The sequence below is a fragment of the Athene cunicularia genome (assembly GCF_003259725.1).
Source record: "Athene cunicularia isolate RWA chromosome 1 unlocalized genomic scaffold, athCun1 chr1_part2, whole genome shotgun sequence".
In the NCBI taxonomy this organism is placed as follows: Eukaryota; Metazoa; Chordata; class Aves; order Strigiformes; family Strigidae; genus Athene; species Athene cunicularia.
The window spans coordinates 71,214,315-71,236,756 of record NW_020799092.1 but is presented as its reverse complement, the minus strand read 5'-3'; the positions used below and the strand labels follow the sequence as shown (position 1 = coordinate 71,236,756).

At 38.9% G+C, this 22,442-nt stretch overlaps 1 long non-coding RNA gene across 1 annotated transcript in view; it reads left to right on the top strand.

The window, feature by feature from the left end:
• Positions 1 to 21,843, top strand: part of LOC113491169 — a 24,347-nt gene extending 2,504 nt beyond the window's left edge. Inside the window, exons 2-3 of the long non-coding RNA XR_003400361.1 lie at positions 17,695 to 17,721; positions 20,128 to 21,843. This is a non-coding gene — a long non-coding RNA (uncharacterized LOC113491169). The remainder of the gene's footprint in view (positions 1 to 17,694; positions 17,722 to 20,127) is intronic.
• The last annotated feature ends 599 nt before the right edge of the window (positions 21,844 to 22,442 follow it).

The following is a 22,442-nucleotide window of genomic DNA, read 5'->3' as shown; positions in this document are numbered from 1 at the left end:
CTTATATATATATATGTATAAAGCTGCTGAAGGGAAGCTATAGCAGAAGCTTCTTTACTATCTCTACTATTATTTTTTCACTGTATCCTGAAGAGAAAATTGTTGATATTAATAATAATTTATGGTCTGTCTTTGCATTCTCTCTTTCACTTCCAGGATGAGACCAAGAATGTTAAATACTGACATACAGGAATTGTAATATAATTTCAAATTAATTCTACTTTTGTGGTGTTCCTTCTTTCAAAATAGCTGGCCCATAATATTTACCAGCAAATATTCCAAAATACTGTATCAGACAATCATGTAAAAACAAATCAGTGAGGAAACTTTTTTTTTTTAATTTAGGCTAGTTTATGGTTTCTTTATACAAACTGGTGTTGCAGATATTAGTATCTTGATTTTGTGTGACTAAAGACAATATTTTGTTATTTACTCTGATCTTTTTTTTTCTCCTTAAACTTTCTTATATCCACAGAAATACTTTATAGTAGTGAAGAAGTGAATTATAAGTTGTGTTAAAAATAAGATTTCCATATCTGCCCTTAGGTTCCTGCTTTTAAATATGTATAAACTGAATTACAGTGGTGAATTTTATCAAAAAGCAGGGTTTTTTATGCTAAATCATAAAATAAGGCTTCTATTACTTGTCATGCAGCTTTTTATGCTTCAAGTCTAGCTTGGTTACTACTTCTTTTTATCAGGATATATGCTGTCAATCTGTGACAAAAAGTATACAAAAGGCTGAATCTGAGAAGAGTGAGAATTAAACTTGATTCAAAACAGTACTGAACACTGAAAAAGTGTTGTTTAATAAGAAATGTTTTTATGACTGAAGTTGTTAATCAGTGCCTGTTACCAACATGATTGTCCTGAATTTGATGCTAATTAATCTCTCAAGATTCTTTCTTTATACTTCAGTCTCTTAACACAATAAATACACAAAAATTAAAGCTTTAACTCTTCCATGGAGCCTTCCTCACTATTAAATAACAGTGAAGATATTTCATCTTCTTGTTAAAGGTGGCTTGTTTCCAAACCCTCTTTCTGCTCTTCCAAGCTCATTTTCTCCTCATGGGTTCTTGTATAGATAGAGTGCTAGGGAAACAATGTAAGTAAGTAGAGCTACATCTTCTTGCAGAACCTTGGTAACTCATCCTTAACTGAACTAGTGCATCATCTCTGCATAACAGTAGAATTGTGGAATGACAGGTCCTTGATAACAGGAAATGTGTTCATTATGAAAGTAGTATTGAATCGGTTCATTGCCATAAACATATAAAGAAGTCATACAGCAATCAAGCATAGGTTGACAACAAATAGTCAAGAGCCTGACAGATTAATCATTCCTTCTTTAATTTTGTTTAATATACTCATTGATTAATAAACGCCTTTCCAGCTTTAACATACCAAAATCTCATAAAATTTGGTAGAACTTGCATGAGAAGAAACTGAAAGATACACAGAGATAAGCAAGGTTTCCTCCAAACTGTAGTACTTTTCAACAGAAAGGATATAAAGTTCTTATTTAGACCCTTATCTTGATCCCACTGAATTTATAATTAATTGTAGTGAACTTCAGATAATACTCTTGCTGCAGAGAGTATCTGATAGTGGGCTTTATTTATCTCAAGACAAAGCAAAAGTACAAGCTTATAAATATTTAATCCTTTCTATTTAGTTTGGGTGAATGAATCTGTATAGACCTTGAGAAATAAATATAGCATTTAATAACAGAGTACCTGTGGTGGGTTGACCCTGGCTGGACACCAGGTGCCCACCAATGCTGCTCTATCACTCCCCTCCTCAGCTGGATAGGGGAGAGAAAATGGAATGAAAAGGCTTGTGAGTTAAGCAGGGAGAGATCACTCACCAATTACTGTCACGGGCAAAACAGACTTGACTTGGGGAAAAAAATTAGTTTAATTTGTTGCCAATCAAATCAGAGGAGGATAATGAGAAATAAACCCAAACCTTAAACACACCTTCCCCCCACCCCTCCCTTCTTCCCAGGCTAAACTTAACTACTGAATTCTCTACCTCCTGTCCCAGCAGCAACACAGTGGGCAGGGAATGGGGGTTGCGCTCAGTTCATCACACATTGTCTCTGCCTCTCCTTCGGAGGACTCCCCACACTCTTCCCCTGCTCCAGCACCAGGTCACTCCCACAGCAGAGTCCTCCATGAACTCCAGTGTGAGTCCATTCCACGGGCTGCAGCTCTTCACGCCCTGCCCCAGCGTGGGTCCCTCCCATGGGTGCAGCCCTTCAGGCACAGCCTGCTCCAGCGTGGGTCCCCCGCGGGGTCACAAGTGCTGCCAGAAACCTGCTCCAGCGTGGGCTCCTCTCCCCACGGGGCCACAGGTGCTGCCAGGAGCCTGCTCCAGCGTGGGCTTCCCACAGCCACAGCCTCCTTGGGGCACCCCCTGCCCCAGCGTGGGGCCCTCCCCGGGCTGCAGGTGGAGATCTGCTCCTCCGTTCCCCTCCCTGGGCGCAGGGCACAGCTGCCTCCCCATGGGCTGCCCACGGGCTGGGGGGAACCTCTGCTCCGGGCCTGGAGCACCTCCTGCCCTCCTGCTTCACTCACCCGGGGGCTGCAGGGCTGTTTCGCTCACATATTCTCACTCCTCTCTCTGGCTGCAATTGCGTAGGGTTTTATTCCCTCTTTCTTAAATATCCCAGAGGTGCTACCACTGTCACTGATGGGCTCAGCCTTGGCCTGTGGGTCTGACTTGGAGCCATCTGGCATCGGCTCCATCGGACATGGAGGAAGCTTCTAGCAGGTTCTCACAGAGGCCACCCCTGTAGCCCCTCTGCTACCAAAACCTTGTCACAGAAACCCAATACAGTACCCTGTGCTGTGTTTTTCAAAAGTAGGTCTTACAGCACTGATCGAACATCACTTTGGGTGATTAGTCTCCAGTTAAATTTCCCCTGTGGTTCTTCCTAGTTGGAAAATGCTATACGTCACTGACCTTTTTGGGGGCATAGCTTGCTTTCTCCGTATTACATGTAACTAGCTTTTCTATCAATTTTCTGTCTGTCAACCCTCTTTGGCTTAGTTGCTACACCCCATTATTATATACAAAGCTGTCTGTCCCTACTGTCATGTTTCTACATAATATTTAGTTAAGGCTCATGCTAGGCAGCAAACTATCCAAGGTATAGCCTAAAGCTCGCTGTGTTCTAAAGAACAACTTAATTTACTCTGTAAATAATACAAACTAAAAAAGACAATGGTGACATAGGTATCATTATGTTTCAGCTGCTATCTAGCAATATTGTGATCAGGGCTAAATGTGTACATTACTCAGCTTAGTTCTTTGTAATAAACTCTGAATGTAGGGTACCATTTCTGTTAACACACAAAGTCTGAACATGGAAGCATAAACTTGGATGAAGCAGAAACAGAACATCCAGTCCCTTGGATGACATTCTTAACGTACATGTGCAAAAATATATTCTTTCTCATAAGTATGGGATTAGTTGTGAATAATTCATGGAAAAAGTTGTATACTAACTGTTGTTTGTGGAGAGAAAGTGAACTTTCTTGATATTAACAATACTGTTTTGTTGCAAAAAAAGCCACAATGATAAAAAAGATATGGCAAAGGTCTGTGGGAGAAAGAGTCCTGTTCACCTGTTATCTTGGGAGTGTAACCAAGTGATTTCCCCTGCACATTATGGGAAGGATAATTTGTAAAGGCCTCTTAAGATCTGTAGTATAAATGTAAAATTGCATGAAGAAAGCAGCCTGATGAGAAGAATGTAGTATTATAAAGTTCATGTTGTTGATGATTATAAAATGTGAAGAAAACCAATGTTAAAATAAGTCAAATTAAGTGAAAATTTGCAAATGGTTGATGAAACATGAATAAGGAAAAAAATAATGCACACAGTGATGCTATCCAAAAGTGTCAGAAATGCCGTATCCCCTTCTGTTTGCACTCCTCAAATGACACCTTGCATCTAAAATCACAATTACCGAGCCTCTTCTTTTGCTTCTGTGCTGAGGAAAAGAGAGGAATTGCTATGGAGACAATATATAGCTAATAGCTGGAGGGTAGGTGGAATAAATTCAATAAATAAACAGTCACAGCTGAAAAGAAGGAATGCAGGATGACAACCAAGCTTGACAAAAAGGTTCTGATTTTAAATTGAAAATTTGAAAAGGATGTAGAAATCAAATACTGTCACTAAAACCTGATAAAGCCATTGAATCAATCAGGGAAAAGCATCAGGATATTACCTACTGTTCAAAATGAGAAGCTAACAGACAATCATAGGACCTTTTACTAAATTCTGCAGCTGTTTCTATGGCTTTGAACTGGTCATTTATATTATTTTACTCTCTGGACATCAGATAACTATGGAATTCCTCTAGGTTTCCAGATCGGGCATTGTGTGAACACTTGTGCTCTCTATTTAGCTAGATCATTTCTTCCTGTGCTCTTAAAAACACCAAAAAGGTGAGCTAGTATGATGAACCAACTCCAAGGGATACAATCAAACAATCTTACAAATCACCTGCTGATTTTAAAAAGCAATTATATGTCTGAGAAAGGTCATTGAATAATGCATAGTATGGCAAGTGACATAAAGTTACGTTAATGGAACACTTAACACTGTTACCATGGTTAGTGAGAAAAACATGCCCAAAAGGGGCCAGTGATGTTGACTGCCACCACTGATTCCAGAAAACCTCATTAGTTCTGCTTCTCAACAAGTTAGGAAATACTGGAGAAATGCCTGTCATTGTTCTTCTGTCAGTTAGAATTAAATAAACCAAAAGTATAATCTGTTTTTTGTTACCATATCTATGTTCTGTATATAGCTCCTACCCACAGTATATTTACTATTGATCAGCAGAAATATTTTAATTGTGGGAAGGGAAAATTCTGACTGCCTTTGTTACCTTGCAGTAGGCTTTCTGTGTACTTGGTCTGGCTTCACATCTTTCACTGCAGAGCCAGATCATAAATACTTTTCCTTTTTCAATCAGATGGTTTTTAATCATTAACCTGTGCAGGTTTATGCTGCCTTTCCTCAGATTTATGGCTTGATTCTGATTCTGTCACTGGCCATGTCTTGTGTCCTGGGAAAGGAGGAGGGTCTTTTTGGTAGGTGTGGGAGGAGGATGGAAAGGCTGAAGGGCTTTTGAATTTTTTTTGCTAGATCCTCAAATTCTACACAACTCTTCTGTCCCAGTTTTTCATCCCAACTGTAACTAATCAGCATGACAACTTTGATAATTTTGGGTGTTATTTGCAAGAAACTAGCTCTGTCCTTTCTATTATAATAGCATGCAGCCTGACTTCTCTGAGTTCATTTGAGATCCTCATTACTCTTCTGTAAAATAACACAAATCTTTTGATAATTTGCAAATAAAACCAGCAGAGTTATGGCTAGAAGCCTGTGTTAAGCTCATTTTTTCTCTGTGTTGTCACGTAGTATCCTTCTAATCAAATGTGGCTGGCAGTGAACTGTACTGGTTGAGAAGCTGATGTATTAACTTTTGCTCCTGCTATTGCAGATGCAATAATCTACTGCAAAGAAAATATAGTGACTGCTGAGTGCAGTAATACGCTGACATGACTAGATCCAACAAATACTATTTACTAGAGAAACTCATGAGCTATTCATTTTACTTGCTGTCATAATTGGTGGAAGAGAGCAAGTGAGTGTTCTAGGTTATGAAGAAATAAATAGGAGGGATCATAACTGAGAAGCCTGGAATCTTACTGCTAACACATCTTCATTTTAATAAAAAAAAAGTATCAAGAGGAGCTATATTGCTCAGTTTCTTTTACAACATATTGACATTTAGCAGACATGAGCATGCATTGTAGAACTCTGTATATAGAGAAATACAAAGAATTTTCAAATTCTTCCAGGAAATTAAAAGCTAGATGTTCACAGTTCAGTGAACCCTGATGTGCAATAGTACTATCACTCTTTTCTGACTACTGCCATTCTCTGACTACAACCTCTCTATTTCAGCCTACACTTTCCGTCCCTCTGACCTCTACTCCTGGGTGGCCCACTAGATGTTGCAGCAGCACATGGCTAGTGCTGAGTTACTTGACCTCGTTTTGGTACTGTAGGAGTCCAGAGAGCACACCATGGAGTTGGCCACGTGTTAAACTTCTCTTCACCTAGGGTGAGTGTACAGTGCATGCTGGCATCTGTGCTGCCACTGGGGTTAAAGGGAGATCAGCTATGTCCAGACTGTGCTTCCATCACTAATTAAGAATTTTTTTTTTCTTCTCATTTTAGCTATCTAGAAATTAGGTAGCTAATCTAAACAATTTATCTAGTCGGTGTTACCTCCATATAAGCAATGGGAAAGATAGAAACTTCTGAAAGACAATTTGTCTCCTATTGTATTCAACCATTTGGGGATTAGATGAGTCACCCCTTAGATTTATCAGTCCCTCTACACTGATTACAAAGGAAACCTATATGACTAACCTAGATTACACCACTTTTCAGATGATAAAAAGTTGGAGACAGGAATCCCACTTAACCTGAGTGACAGGGAAATTGGTTGAAAAAGTGCTTCGGTGAGAGAATCTGAAATACAGGGCTGCATAGAAGCTGATGAGTAAAACAATAGTTCTACATGTCATTGTAGTAAAGTATTGTAAATGAGCTTGAAGTGTAATGAAGCTTTGTTACAAAATGCCATACTATACCCCAGAAGTGGAGACATTACCTTGTGTGTTGAAATTCTAATGTTTCTGCTGAAAATAACCCCGAAAATTAACTAATGTCACAGTATTTTGTAGTTTTATTTATATGCACTGGTAATGTTCTAGAATATTTTAATGGCATCGAGCTATGTAAGCCAATGTCTAGGCACAATAACTCTGTGAGCAAATTATCAACTGTACAAATAAACAAAATTCCATTGGTCTAAGTAGAGCAATACTGATTTATGCCAACTGTGATTTTGAAGCTATGTATTTTGATGGAAAGCTTTGAGAAAAATAATTCCATAATATAAAAAGTGTAAAGAGATATCTGAAAACAGAAATAATTTGCTCAGTTTAACTATCTGAGATGAAACACAATTGCATCTCTTCTTCTTTTGTACATTCTTACTTATAGTACAGAGTAAACTATCAAATGGAAACAACTGGCATATTGTGCAGCTTCTAACAGGGACTGACACTAGTTCAAATAGATCATCTTGACTGCATGCCCAAATAAATGTTTTGGCTTTACTGTTTAGAAAATGTTGTGTTTCTTCTGTGAACTAAGTGCTTACATGAAGCATATATAAATACAGTTTTTAAATTAAGAAAATATAGTCTTTATTTCATTGTGGCTGCATTGTTCAAGCTTGTGGCCCCACAGGGAGGACAAGGAGTTCTCAGAGAAATTAATGTAGTGCTGCTTGAACCTCACTGCTCATCTGAAATAGCATGAAAAGTATTCATACAGCTGGAGTACCTGACTCAATCCCATGTTTTGATCTCTAAGAATAGTATTAGCTCCTAGAGCTTAGAGCAGAAGGCATTATCATATCCTGAGGCTTCCCAGATGAGGCTGTGTGGACTCTAGGTCTGCACCAGAACTGTGGTAGTGTACAGACTGCAGCTGCGGAGTGGCCAGGGATCAGGCTTTTGGGTTTTGTATGAATGCATGTGAATGCATAGGTCTGATTTCAGGGAGCATCAACTCCACAAGCAATCTATGGAAATAGAATAAATTCAAGATGCCTAATGTATCAGTCTGTGGATGTTTGTGTCATATTTGTGTGTTTGTATGAAAAATGTGAGAGGCGCCTAGTCTGGAATGCTACCAAAAGTAGAATGGAATATTCAAGACTGCTAGCTAGACTGCTAGACTTCTTTTCTTTCTCTCACATTATACTTACAGGTCATTGTCTTCCCCTGTAAACATAAAATAGTTTGGTCAAATGAATCATGTTTGTCAAGCTCTATAAAAAACCTAATTTGCTCAAAGCAATTCTAATTAGTACAGAAGTGTATGAATAGATCAAATTCTTCTGATAATTTTCATTCCAAGTATCTGAGTTAACATTTATTTTTTTGATAATGGTCCTCTTCAGTCACAGGGATGAGGAATCCAAACACCACATTGTAAGAGGCTGCAGCCCAACCACCTTCACAAAAACTATGTGGACAAGGTGTGGCCTGAAAGGTGTGTGTTGGATTTACAGTAAACTGACATGATCAGCAAAAGGTTCTGCATGTGACCTTGCTGTTTGGGACAAACCGACAGCTGCCACAGCTTCTGGCTCCTATCAGTTTTGTAAGAAATGCTCTGCCTGTGATACGTCAAAGTACAAATTTACGTATTTTAAAGGAATAAATATTAACTCCTGTTGGAATGCTCACTCCAAAATAACTGTGAAATGGTGCAATATCACATCTTCTGACATTTCAATTTTTGAAAGCATTCAACTGTTTAATAAAACACTAAGGAACAATATTTTGTCTTCACATGCAGTGTTACATTAGCTATATGCATTTAGATATAAACATGAGTATAGCTATTAAAATGATTCATTGTGATAATTCAGACTATGAATCACTGTCAGACAGCATGGGAAATCTATACTAGCTGATGTGCTGTTAGAAGGGCAACCAAGTTGTCCACTACTGTGCCGGTGTGAGTCATTATGACACCCAACATGTAGCACAGCCTAAGAGCTTCCTCTGCTGTGAACTGGATTATTCCTGAGTCTCAGCTCTGCTGCTTACTCGGTTTCTGACTTCAGGATTCTTTCTTACTCTCTCTGATCAGCTCTGTACTAATTGGTTTTGCTCAAAACTGCCTATGGTTGCATGAGTTGGAACCTTGTCACCTCTGGTGACCACTGGCAGCTAAATCTTACCTGATCTGACAGAAGTCTAAAATTCAGGCAACTTCTACAAAAATCACCAAGTGATAACCATGATGTGTTGTATCAGACAGTGAAGTGCCCAGAATATATCACAACCACTGTTTTCCGTTATTAACATAATTTCAGCGTAATGCACATGTGGTTCTGCTGGTTCCAAGAGGTCAGCTTGATGTTAAATCAGATGCTAAGAATGAAACCTGCATTTTTAATCTCCAGCCTTTATAAAGATATGTCATGATTGAGATTAAAAGAAATAGAAAAATAGCAAGCTAAGTCATAAGTTAGCAAATATTATTTTTAGGGAGATCAGTATTTTATTTCATTTATGTTTTTATATTCCAGACATTTTAAAAAAAATAGTCTTTTATTCAGTATGCCCACTCGAGGGAGAACAGACTCTCCATTAGCATGTCCTAATTAAGGTTTTCTACTAGATTACAAATGCGACTTTTAAGCCTAATTATGTATAGTAATATTGACTGATTTAGCTCTGCATCTGTCAGTGCAGTCTTTACTGCACCCTCATTCCCTTGATTTTCTGTAATGTGAGTACTCCATAAATAACATCAGTTCCTCTATTCCTGGGACACAGCCTGCCTGGGGCTAGTTAAGTTTTATCAGTGTTTGGGTTGTTTTCCAGTTTGTTTCTCAGAAACCTACTGGCAGAAATATACTGGCAAGTATGGCAGAGATGCTGAAAATAATTTACCTACCATGCCACGATCATGTAAAGTCTTTTTGTTTTCTTGGAAAGAATTTTGGATGTATATTGAATTTCAGCCATGAACTCTATAACATTTCTGTGTTTCTGCAGAAAAGATATGCCTTTATCAAACCATGTATCTGTGTCTTGTCCTCTGACTTTTCTTCACAAGAAGACCAAACATGGGTCTTTCTTCTCTGCTGTATAAATGTATATTTAAGCTTTGGAATTAAATCCAGAAATACAAGGAAAAAAAAAAAAAAGAAAAAATTGTTGTGTTACCTTTGGATTCATTAATGTTTTGTTCAAAACAGTCTGTGAGTGAGGGTTTCCTCAAATTAAAATGTGTATAGTGTATCATACCTGCTGGTCAGTAACAGAACATACAGCCTCAGTCCAACATACCATTCCTATTCCAAAATAGCAACTATTTCTATTTTAAATAGAAAGTTAATTTTCCTTTGAGGATGTTAATTAAAGAATCAAATATTAATTTAAAAGTTTGTTATGGGAGATTCATAGTATAAACAAAGACACAGATATCAGCCAACAAAATAAGTATGATTACATGGTGGTAATTTGCAAAATCATGATCTTCCAATAATAAATTTCAGTCAGTAGGTACAGAAGAAGTATTTACAGGGTTGTTTTGGGTTTTTTTTTCCCTATTTTCCAACCAGTTCACCTTGATTTATATTCCTGATTTTCAGCATTTACACTTGTTCATCCATTAATGAACTCATTTCATGACTACATGAAATATATGTGGATGTATGTGCATAGGGCCTATAGGAAGTTGCTAGGAAGGCCGCAGTGCAGAGTTGAGGGTGCTTCTTGTGGGATGTCCACGGGGACCACAGCATATTTAAAGCATACTCTTCATTTTATTTTCTTGTTTGAGCACACTATATTGATTGACAGGGTACAACCAAATGGAAATCATTTTGACAAGATGTCAGAGGGTTTTCACTGTCTGAGACTGAAGTTGCCTTTGGGACTGGACCTGGTTAGTACCAGCTGCCGCATGCCCGACATCTCGCCAATAGGCAGGGAACGTCCTGGAGCAAACAAATCCTGCTGTTTTCTTTAAATATTAACTTATTGGGGAATGAAAAAAGGTTCAGAGGCAAAGAAAGATGTGCTTGGCCTCTGTTTGGTTTGCTACAGTTTTAGTACAGTTTTCCCTTTGCCTATTATTCTGCAGTCTATAGGTCTGTTAAATCCTAGTATTTCCTTAGAAAGCCAGGTGTTCTGCAGCTAAGGTGGGTTTATAAGAGCAAATTTAGTTTGTGGAACAGATAAAAGAGTGATTCAAGACCAATACAGACTGAGAAGAACAAAGCAGACAAATGTGAAGTGGACAGGGCACATTGTAAAGGACTAGATGGGAACATGTTAGTGTTGGCTGGTCACCAGGCTTCAGAGAAAAAGTTATTCCATTGTCACAACAACTAAAAGCCAAGAGGAAAGAGTAATAAGCAGTGTTAAGTCCTGTGGCCTTAAAGGTATTCAAGGATGTTCCACAATGCCATTTTTCATTTGAGTTTTGGATCAGATATTAACTGTTTTATCACTTTCGTGCGGTGTGTTTGCACTCTGCACGTTACAGGCCTGTTTCTGTGGAGTGCTGGATGCTTCTGAGCCCATGGAGGTGAGATGCTCAGCAGCTCAAAGCACTGTGTCCCAGCCCAGTTTGTAGAGGAAATCTGCATTGTCTATCTGGTAGTACCAAAACTTTTTATATTTTGGTTCATATCATCTTTGATACCTCTACCTATGAGTATAATCTGACTCTTCTGTCCATCTCACCTGTTTCATACTTGCATAATTCTACTGAGGCCAGAGTGGTTCCTATTTTATACTATGCAAGACAAGACAAAATGTAAGACGGTTTGGTAGTCTGCAAGCCTATGGCTGTGAGTGATTAGCTGTCTAATCAAACTTGTTATGTCAGATGGAAATAAAACTGGAAACTGGGCGTGCAAATGAGCAGATATTGGCTACTGACCTGCCACAGACTAGGTACGCAGTAAGAGAAATCCTGTCAGTCACAGTGTGAAGTAAGGCTACAGACTGTGATTTTCCATCAAACAGAAACATGCTGCAGCATTACAATGCACTATTTATTTCTAACCATCCCTGCTTTGGCAAGCAAGCGTTCTAAAAACAGCGTTAGTGCACCTGGACTTGTGTTATTATATCGAAAACACCATTTTGCCACCTAGTGGTGGACTCTGTTTTTATGTTTTATATAGTTTTACTTCTCAAACTTGCGTCTTCTTACTGTTCTGTGAAGTCTCTGTTGTTTGGACACATGATTCTTCCTAGAAGGGATATAGTAATTTTCTGGAAAAGTAGCTACATGTTCAATCTAAACTGAAAGTTTGTTGAGATGAACTAGCCAGCTCACTTATTGTCTGGTTTGGAATGTTGCTCAGTGTTCAAGATTGGTATTATTTTCTTTATTTATTTTTGAGACTCATTGGGTTGCAGGAATGAGACCGTAGGTGCATTGATACATTCCACCTGATTTTGAGGAAGGTAGGGAGTTGCTGTACAGCCCAGCTGTAAACCCTTCTGAAATAACAGTAACTCTAAAAGAAGACCTTGCAAAACGGTGCACTGTGTGGGATTTTGTGCATGGCGACGCTCCCATCTGGGATATATTTAGTTATAACAAAGCTGTCTTTTGTTTAGTATCCCAGAAACAGCTGGTTTGTGCATAAGCTAGAGAACAAAACGGGATAAAAAAAAAAAAAAAAAAAAAAAGTTTTATTTTGATGTTTTCTGCTTATGAGGTTGCATGGAAGAACACATTTCCTGAGTGGTTTGCCAAACATTTTTTTCATTTAAACCTCTGAAATATATGCCAAAACTCCAGTGAACTTTCCTTTACTATAATGGCTCTTGTCTTGCTGGAGAGGGTCAACTAAGTATTGCTGGTGAAATTATACCTTCCCAGATACACTGTGGTGCTGGCTAAAAAAAGAACCATAAAGAAAAAACATTCAAGACCTAAGATGCTAAGGAAATTATGTACACTTCTTCCCAGCAAACTAGCCTGTTTCTAGTTCTTCTCTGTCACTGACACCACTGGATGAACTAATGGGAAGTCACAACGTATTGTGTAAAGACAGTAGTGGTGACAGTCTCCACCTGTGCATTGCTGCATTGTCAGCTGGGGAGGGGCTAAGGGCACCCTTAGCAAAGGCGAACTCAGGTGTGTCAGGGCCATCGGGTGAGCAAGGACGGTCTGGTGAGCGAGGACAGAACTACACACTGATATTCAGTCCTCATTTTTGTTTGTCTGGTTATTCTTTCACAGCATAGCGTTGTTGTGCATATTCCTTTAATGACAGACTGATCAGGGTTTCCTAACGAAAGAAAATGACTGATCATCACCTCCCATAAAAATCCATCTAAAGTGGTAAAGCTTTCTCCAAAAGGCTACAATAAAATTTAGAGGACAAGAAGACATAGTCCAGAATTGGATGTGAATTGACATAGACTTCACTGAATTTTATCAACTTCCTGAATACATTTTGATGTAAAGTATCAAAAAGATACTCAGAAAACTATTTTAACTCATATTGACAAATATGAGTCCTAAGGAGAATTTATTGTTCAGATTTTCCTCTCTCCCAAAAATGAAAAAAATATATTTATAAATAATGTCAGTTAGACCCAACTTTATTAATAACAGACCTCATACAAAAATGCTTATGTATTTAATTGATGTTTTAACTTTAGTAAGATTAATGCAGATTTGTAGAACTTCCCAATAAGGATGCTTATACTATGTTTCTTCCAATGAATTATTTATTGTAAACTGTTAAACAATGGTTTCTTCCTTGTACATATATCAAAACATACACAAATTGACCAGTGACTTTTACCATGGGCTTGAATCAGGTTGTCGTGATATAGAAAACTGACACCATGACCCTTATTTCTGTCAGCTTCACCTCTTTGGTAAACAGATAGTATTTGGTTTGGGTGAGTGAACTGGGATATTTCTGAACTGACATTAATGATCCATCTGTGCAAGTTGGTTTTGAGCAAATTATAGGATTATAGGATAATTCATGTGGGAAGAGACCTCAGGAAGTCTCTAGTTTAACCTCCTACTCCAGTCAGGGTCAGCTATGGGGTCAGACCAGGTTGCTCAGGGCTTTGTCCACTCAGGTCTTGAAACCTTCCCAGAACAGACATTGAAATGATCTCTCTGTGCAACCACTGCTACTGCTTGATGGTCCTTCCTGAACACTTTGAGCACAGATGCTTAGGGAGACCTTGTCAGTGAACACTGAGGCAGAGAAAGCACTGAGTACCTCAGCCTAACCCATGTCCACTGTCACTAAATCATCCTCCCATTCAGCAATGGTCCCACATTTCCCTTGTTTAGCCTTGTACTACTAATGTATCTGAAGGTTCTCTTCCTTGTTGCCCTTGATGTTCCTTGCAAATCTCAATTCCAGCTGAGCTTTGTTTTTCCCCACACCATACCTGCATTCCTGAGCTATGTTTCTTCTCCCTCCATAGGCTGCCTTTTTGCACTGAAGCTCCATCACTAGTTCCCAGGTCAGCCAAGCCAGTTTCCTGATGTGTCTACTTGTTTTCTTGAGTATTGGGGTGGAGGATGATGTCCTTAGAGACCTGACAGTTTCCTGAGCTCTTTACCCTTCAGAGATGCCTCCCATGGGATCCCATCTGCTAGTTCCCTGGATAAGCCAAAGTCTAGTTTCCTGATGTCCAGAATTTGTACACTGATACTGTCTTTCCTCACTCCCCACAGGATTTTGAACTCATGATTTCATGTTCACTGCTAACAAGGCTGTCAATGATTATCCAGACACATCTGTGTAATGCCCAACCAGTTCTTCCTGTCACTGTCTCCAGCTGTGCGTCATCCCTGGTTGTCCCATCTAGTACCTGTATTGAGAAGTTGCCCCTGAGAACCATCAGAAATCTCTGACTGGTTGTGTCCCATTGTTGCCCATCCAGCGGATGTTGGGGAGTTCAAGGTGCCCTATGAGAACGGGAGTCTGAGACTTGAAACATCCTTGAGTTGTTTAAAGAAATCGCTTTCCACTTCTTCACCCTGATCAGGGGGTCTGTAACAACACCTACATGTTCACCATGAAGTCTCGCTTACCAGCCTCTCTTCTGTTCCTGGCCCACAAGAATCCCCTAGAAGAGCTCCATACTTCCAAGATGTTCCTTCACACAGAGGGCAATCCCTCCTCCTTGTCTTCCCTGCCTGTGTTTCCTGAAGAGCTTGCATCCATCCCATTGTTCTCTCTAGTTGTGCAAACTGTTCCACAGTGTCTCAGTTATTCTGGCAATGTTGTGGGTTTGTGACTCTGCGGAGCTCTGGTTCTTCCTGCTTCTTCCCCAGGCTGCAGGTCTTTGTATACTCATAAAGTTGATGTCTCTTTAGCCTTATTGTTGATTCTGAAGTGTCTCTTATTCCCACAACACTGCCATTTGCTTTCCACCCCTGTTCACTACTACCTCCCTTAACCATGGGTTGTTATTTCCATCCCTGATAATTTCTAGTTTAAAGCTCACCTCACCAGGTTGGCCAGCCGGTTGGCAAACACTCTTGCTCTACCTTGTCAGGTGGATCCCATCTCTCCCTAACAGTCCTCAATCCTCAAAAAGGATACTGTGTTTTTAAAAGCCAAATCCCTGTTGATGACATCAGTTGCACAACTAGTTATTGATTTGCAGAACCATCTGCTTCTTCACATGCATTTTCCCTTCACCAGCAAGGCCAAGGAAACACCACCTGGGCCCCCATGCCCTTTACCCTACTGCCAGGAGCCATATCATCACTCCTGACTACCTGTTAACAACATAAGCAATCTCTCTCATTGCTGAAATCAGATGCTTATATTTGAAATATAACTTGAGTCTAAGATTCTCTTAAATACAGAATTTTTATAAATTCAAGACTTTAAATAATTTTCCATTTTCTATCCAAATTTCACGAAACAAGAAGCTTGAAAACATGAAACAAGAAGCTTGAAAAATCAATTAGACACAATCATAGAAATCCTTTGAACTTAGGTCACTACATTCATCTTACATCACTAGTATTTCCTGATATTTTTTTTTTTCACGTGAATCTTATAGATAGGGATAGTATTACAGCTATCCCTGTAGACTACAGGCTGGAAAAGTCTATATATCACTATATAGCTAGATATTTTCCCAGTTATTTGTTTTTAGAATGCTATCTCTTGATTTTGGTCTCACAAAGTACAGAAAACTGACAGTCCTTTCCCTAAGAAATGACCTTTCTGTTGCTGAAGTATCTGTTCCTTCAAAAATTTAGGAAGAATTGTCTGCCATGGTTTAGACTGCTGAAAAGGGAAATTAAATGCTTCCATTGTAGCTCACATCTTTTACTGGATCTTGAACTTCAGGTTGCATGCAATTCAAAATAATTGTCAAAGAAATCCTGAACTTCTCCTGACTTAATACGTGATGTTTTCTGTCTTAAAATAGTTTCCAGTGGGAATAATTTGTTACAAATTAATCCTACGATTTCACAACACCTCTGCATTGCCATTTAGTAGTGTCTTGGCTTCCCATTAGCTGCAGTAGTGAGTGGGATTTTTTACAACAGTATTTGTTCTTGGTATTTTAACTCTTTTCTCTAATTACCTCTGCAATTAAAATGGTCACATTGTCAAGTCTAGCAAAAATTTCACAAACATTCATTGTCTGCACAAATGGAATGAAATCTCTGCTATAAAATCCCAGTTGATACAGACTTGAATGAAACATTGTACTTCTTATTATGCATTATTATTACAATTTTCTATTATGTTCTCTTTTGAAATATGCAGACCAGATTTTTTTTTTTCAGTCTTTATACAGAATATTTGATAGGAATTCCAAGTTATGAAATGAGCATTTATATCTGTAGGTTGTAAGTTTATAAAACCATATGGCAAAAAGTTAGCAAACCAACAAGGGTGTCTTAGCAGAGTACAAAATACACATTCTTCTGTAAAATATAAATTTCATATTAGTATATGGGGGAGATGAGAGATCTAAGGTATGAGGAATAAAAAAGAGCTTTTTACATCTACAAAACTTTATGCAAAAATACATACTGACTCAGCCAGCAGTAACAGGCGAATAAAATCCCTAACTTTTCCCTGCTAAATCTCTGCCTACGTAAGGCTACAAACAGACTTCACAATTAATTAATAATTGTATTCGTAATTAGGAAACAGTCTGAATTGCATAAAAGTATAGAACGGTGCTCTCTAACCAGAAAGAGGAGTGGGTAGCAGTGATGCAGCAACGGGGGAACAAAATTCAGTGCCAAACACATTTTCTTACACATAGATCATCTGTTGATCTAAAATAAAACAAAATTGGTGCTCCATGATCTCCAGATCAGTAACCAAGTGGGCATATCTCAAACCTGTCTCGATGGAGGAGACGAGAAATTCTTGTGTAGAGAAAGAAAGGATCAGTGAGAGAAACAACCTGCCTGACTTGAGAGAAGCTTATGCAAGCAAGCAGGAAAAGTTTACTTTCCCTTCAGGGCAGAAAGGACCATGCTTGCTCCAGGAGCAACTTTTACCTCATCCCCTACTAGCAGGATCCCAGTAACAATTTTACATTTTAATGATGTGAATAAGATTTAACTGTCCAGACCCATTGTATCCACAATGTTCAGCAACAATAATGTCCTCTTCTTTTAGGTGAGGGACTGCTGAGGTAGTTGGTGATAAACTATAGATTCTGTAATAGATCCATTGCACTCAGGTATCAAGTCAGGGGCTCAGTCACCTACCCCTCACCATCCTTCCATCCCCAGCCTCCCGGGAGCTGCCCTGGAGTCTGTACCCTCCAATTCCTGCAGAACGTTGGGCTGCTCACTCAGACACAGCTTGTGCTTTCCATGTCTCAGCTCTCCCAGCTTTATGGCATGGTGATATAATTAATGTGGATGTCTTTGTAGTGAAATAGGAAGGTAAAAAAGATTCTTAGGACTGCTTATATATTTCTTCCATTAATCTCCCTGTATCTGTATGTTGACACTCTGGACTTCAATCCTTCTTAAGATCTGATTATCCTTCTTTTTTCTTATTTTAGGTCTCAGTCATCAAACTCACAATTCTGGTAAGAGTAGTAGCTTTAAAGAATTCGTCTTAGTTTAAAAAGCAGTTTTACAGCAGGATTGCTTTATTTTAATAGTCATCTTTCTAACAGCCACCAACCTTGGAAAAAGTTGCCTTTGCCCTGTGTGCCTTAAAATGAGTAATTTTTCATGAGTAGAATTGCCTGTGAATTCTTAATGTGCAAGTTTTATGAAAAGCCAACTTAAAATGCTGAGCAGCAGAGAATACTAAGGAAGACTGGATTATGCTGCATAAGGAAAAACAGTCAGAAGACTTACAATTTATTTGGGCATTGAAAGTCTCAAGCTGTGACAAAGTTAGACATTATATGGCCTGTTTGTTCATCCTCAGTACCATGCTTTTCTAAATATCACATCTGCAGTTACAGATTCACTCTGCAGTTACTAGAGGCAGCACAGGATTATTATAAACAGGCAAAGCAGAAAATGTTTCGGATCTGGCAGTTCCTTTTAAATGAGAAAGCACCAGTCTCAGGCTGAAGCTATAATTTGGCACTCTTTGTTAGTGTACACTAAATCCGACCTCCCAGAAGGAAGAAAGCAACCTAAAATCTCCTCACCCACCAGTTTTCAAGGAGGCACCTGTAGCAGGAACATGTCTTTTAAGCCCTTTCACTGTCTCCTCGTTGGTCATATTAGAGAGAAGTGAGCTGAGCCCCTGCAACTGGAATCCTTAAGACGAGCTCTGTCTTAACGGAAATAGTGTGACTGTAGATGATGAAGTGAATGATGAAGTAGTGAACATACAATATGTATGTTATATATTTAAAAGCTCTCCACAATTACTTGCTTGTAAGCCCACCCTCTTTCTAATAAACTAACAATTTCATAGAGATGCTAGCTCAGAAGTGTGTTTACTAATGTATGTGTATTTACTAATGTTTAACTGTTTCTGCATACATGCAGAACTATCAGCTTACATGGCATTACTTTTCTTACGCAGTCAATCCCCATAGTTTGAAATCCCACAGCAAAACAAGAATAAGGACAATTTGGAGATATGTTGAGTTATGGGGAAAAAAAAAAAAAAAAAAAAAAAAAAAAAACAGGTAAATTGGTAATTTCTGAAACACTTTGCAAACTTTTTTTTTTTTTTTTGATTGTGTTTACTTTTAAATGAACTTGACGGAAAAAGCAAAAAAATGAAAAAACCCTCTGGTTAGAGGAATGAGGTGCACCATGGGAAGTTCAGTTGGATCAGTTATTTTTGGGGAGATAGGAAAAAGGAAAGTCTGAAAGTTCAGCTGAATTCCTCCTTAATTGAAAAGTACAACTCTTACGATAAATGATGAACTATTTATATTGACATGTATATATATAGTAAGTATATAACAAGTCTTTGTATTATACTCACAGATATGTCTTAAAAAACCACTCACCTTCTCATGCAAGTTTCAGGGATGCCCCACACTGAAGGACCTTCATCACTCAAAATAGTCCTTTCCCTTTAGTACAATACATGAATAAAATTCAGTTTTCTTTTTTTATTATTTGCCAAATTGAGCACAATCCCCATCCTATCAAAACACTGATTTTATCGATTACATAAGTAGTTAGAAATGTTGAAAAGGGCATTACTTGAATTGAAGAAAAACTCTTAAAGAGTTAACTGTGCTTAAAAGTGAATTCAGAAATAGGCATAAGTAAGCTTTTCTATTATTTGATGCAAAATTGGGTGCTGTTGGAAGAGTTATCTCAAGAGAGAAATAAGACATGAAACATTCAATAAGCTTTTAACATCCTTTGTATTTTATAAGATTTACTTTGAGACTGAGCCATAAAGTCTCAGTCTTTTGGGACTTCCCCTCTCATGTGTTTACTTTAGCAACCGTCATATTTGGAAGCAGAATATTTTTTCTCCCCTGTTGTTCTTTAGTGACAGCTGTAAATATTTACTTGGAGAGGCATATAAGTATGGGTATCTGTCTGGAATTGCAGAATAAAAGGAAAGCAGAAACTGGGGACCCCTCATTGAGAGCAAGTGAGGAAAGGGGCCAATGAATCACTCTTTCCTGGCACTCTAGCCCTCTGTCCAGCCCTGGGGGTAGACAGTATGTATCTCTGTTTCACAATGTCTGGCTCCTTCCAAAGTACCGTCAAAAAATTGAAAAAGGTTTCTTTTTGCCTTCTGTCGTCAGCTGCACACAGCCCTCACCAGCTATGGCTGCTAATGTGTCTCGGAACTTGCCAAACAGATGTCAGAAGAGAGCATTTCCCTATTTTATTTGTAAAAGGAACCTACTTCCAAAGAAAATACAAGGTAGCTGCACCAGAACATCAAAGCAGCGCCTCAGAGTCATCTGAGTATTTGAGCTGAAACTTGCTGTGATGTATTTGGAGCCCAGCTCTGCCCTGTCATTTGTTTCTGTTATTTGCCATTATCTCAGATCTGGGTTGCTGAACTGTCAAGGAAACAAGACAGATTGACCAGACAATTGGGCTCTACACACCACTGTGGCACTGAAAAGCCTGCAAATGTCAGAGTCCTCAGGCTTCATGGCATCCTGGCACTGCCTTATAGCCCTCAACACAATACTGCATCTCTGGATAATTTTGATTTTTTGTTGATCCATATTTCTATCCTGTTAAATGAAAACTGTCTCCTTCCTATTCACGTGGGATACAACAGTGTTGACATAATTACTCTGTATACACTGCACTGGAATGCGCAGATGAGATTTTGGGATTTAAGTACCTTAGAATATTTGTTCAACAGTGCAAACATTAACAGCCTGTATGAAGTTCTGCCTTGGGATCAATCGCAGAATGTCATAGCTGATGCAGAAACACAGGGCTGTAATGGCATGTTGTAAAAAAGACAAAATCCTACCCATCAGCTGGTTTTCATATTTAGAAAATACTGATCCTAAATCCTTTTAATTACAATTAAAGGACCTTTTTTTTTTTTTTTTTTCCTGTGAAAATACACTCCAGATTGAATTTATGACTCGGTAAAATCCAAATTAAATCCCTAAACCCAGAATTGTTAAGTTTTGGATCAATAAATGTTTGAAGTCTTTAAGGTATGTGCAGTTCTTGCCTCCAAAAATCTGAGAAATGTTATATAACTTAGAGAGTTAGAGGTGTGTTTAGGATTAGCTGGTGAAAACTTTTTTGTAAAATAAAGATACGAATGTAGGCTGATACAGAATAAATCCACTGTACATGCATTGAAACCAACCTGAAAAAGATCCAGTGTTGTTTATTTATTTCCACTGCTGCAGACTGTTCAGTATGCACTGCTGTACCCTTCAGTGTGATAACCAAACCCCTCCCAACAGCACTGCAAGCAATCTGGCTAACATATGCCAAGTAAGACTGGAGTTTCTCAGCCAGGAACCTCATTGTGAAAGACAGGCATCATACATGGACATAAATGAAGCAGCATACTTCTGCTAAAAATCTTGCAATAAGGAATAATTGAAAAATTCAGTTAAATTCCCTGTAGTAACCACAGTGTTACACTTTGCTGCAATATCTGAGCAGTTTTTCTGAAATTGGTCGCTCCTTCCTAGCTCTGTGCTTTCCCTTCTCTGACGCTAGCACAGATTGGCCATGGTGATCTGCTTTACAGAAGGGTTTTCGGTTAAAACTAGCTTCTTTTTCCTTTTTGACAGTTCCAACCCTGGTAGTTTCTTATCTGGCTCAAAATCACAAGCTGTAGGGGAGAGGGGAAAGGAAGTGGTGGTACAGAGGCAAATTGCAGACAGTTCAAGAAAGGCTAGAGCACCTCTTCGTGCAGCAGCATTTGCTTATGGAAATATAAGGACAGGTACTTGTGTTGGATCTTTGTGGGCAAGGGAGAGAGATGGGCACATCCAGAAAGTGGTTTTTAGATTCCTTAACAAAAGGTATCTACTAACGATGGCCGTTTTTGAAGGTGCCTAACCATCTCCACTGACTAAAGAAAATTCACAGGGAACTGATTTAGAATATACCGTTAATTTATCGACTTCTGAAGTAGGTGATATAAACTTCCTACAGGGAGGTGTTAATGTTCACAGGGGTACTTTGATTCCTCTGTACTGTATGGTCACAAAATTCATCTGTGAACATTTGGGTAGGGGTTAAGGACATGTTTCTTTTCCTGCCATTTGTGTCACAGTAGTCAATCTATAATCCTCCTTATTGATTTCTAAAACAATGAATCAGATTTGAGAATTTATTCCTACATATATTTAATTTGGTTTACGTGTGGTTTTCTGTGTTGTTTCTGCATTTTGTTCTCTGAAATCTTGTTAATTTATTTTGTGAATTGCCATTGCAAGGACAAAAAAGAGGAAAAGTAACTTAAAACCAGACCTTTGTGCTGCTTTTAAGCTGCTGTAGTCTGTTTACAGAGTTTCCTGTGTGCTGGGTTTGTCTTTTTGGTAGCGGGGAAAGGGGGCTACAGTGGTGTTAAGGTGGCTGCACCTCTGTGATAACATGTTTAAGAAGGGGAACCTGGAGGAGGAGTTGTGAAAGAAATCCCTCTGCAAACACTGAGATCAGTTGAAGAAAGGAAGAGGAGGCAGAGTGGAATGTGTGCTGGAGCAGAGACTCCCCTGCAGCACATGGTGAGCTGACAGCCACCCCCCTGCCACCCACAGTGGAGCAGATGCCGACCTGCAGCCTGTGGAGCATCCCATGCTGGAGTGGTGGCTGTGTCCGAAGGCCGGGATTCTGAGGGAAGCCCGCGCTGGAGCAGTCTGTTGCTGGAAGG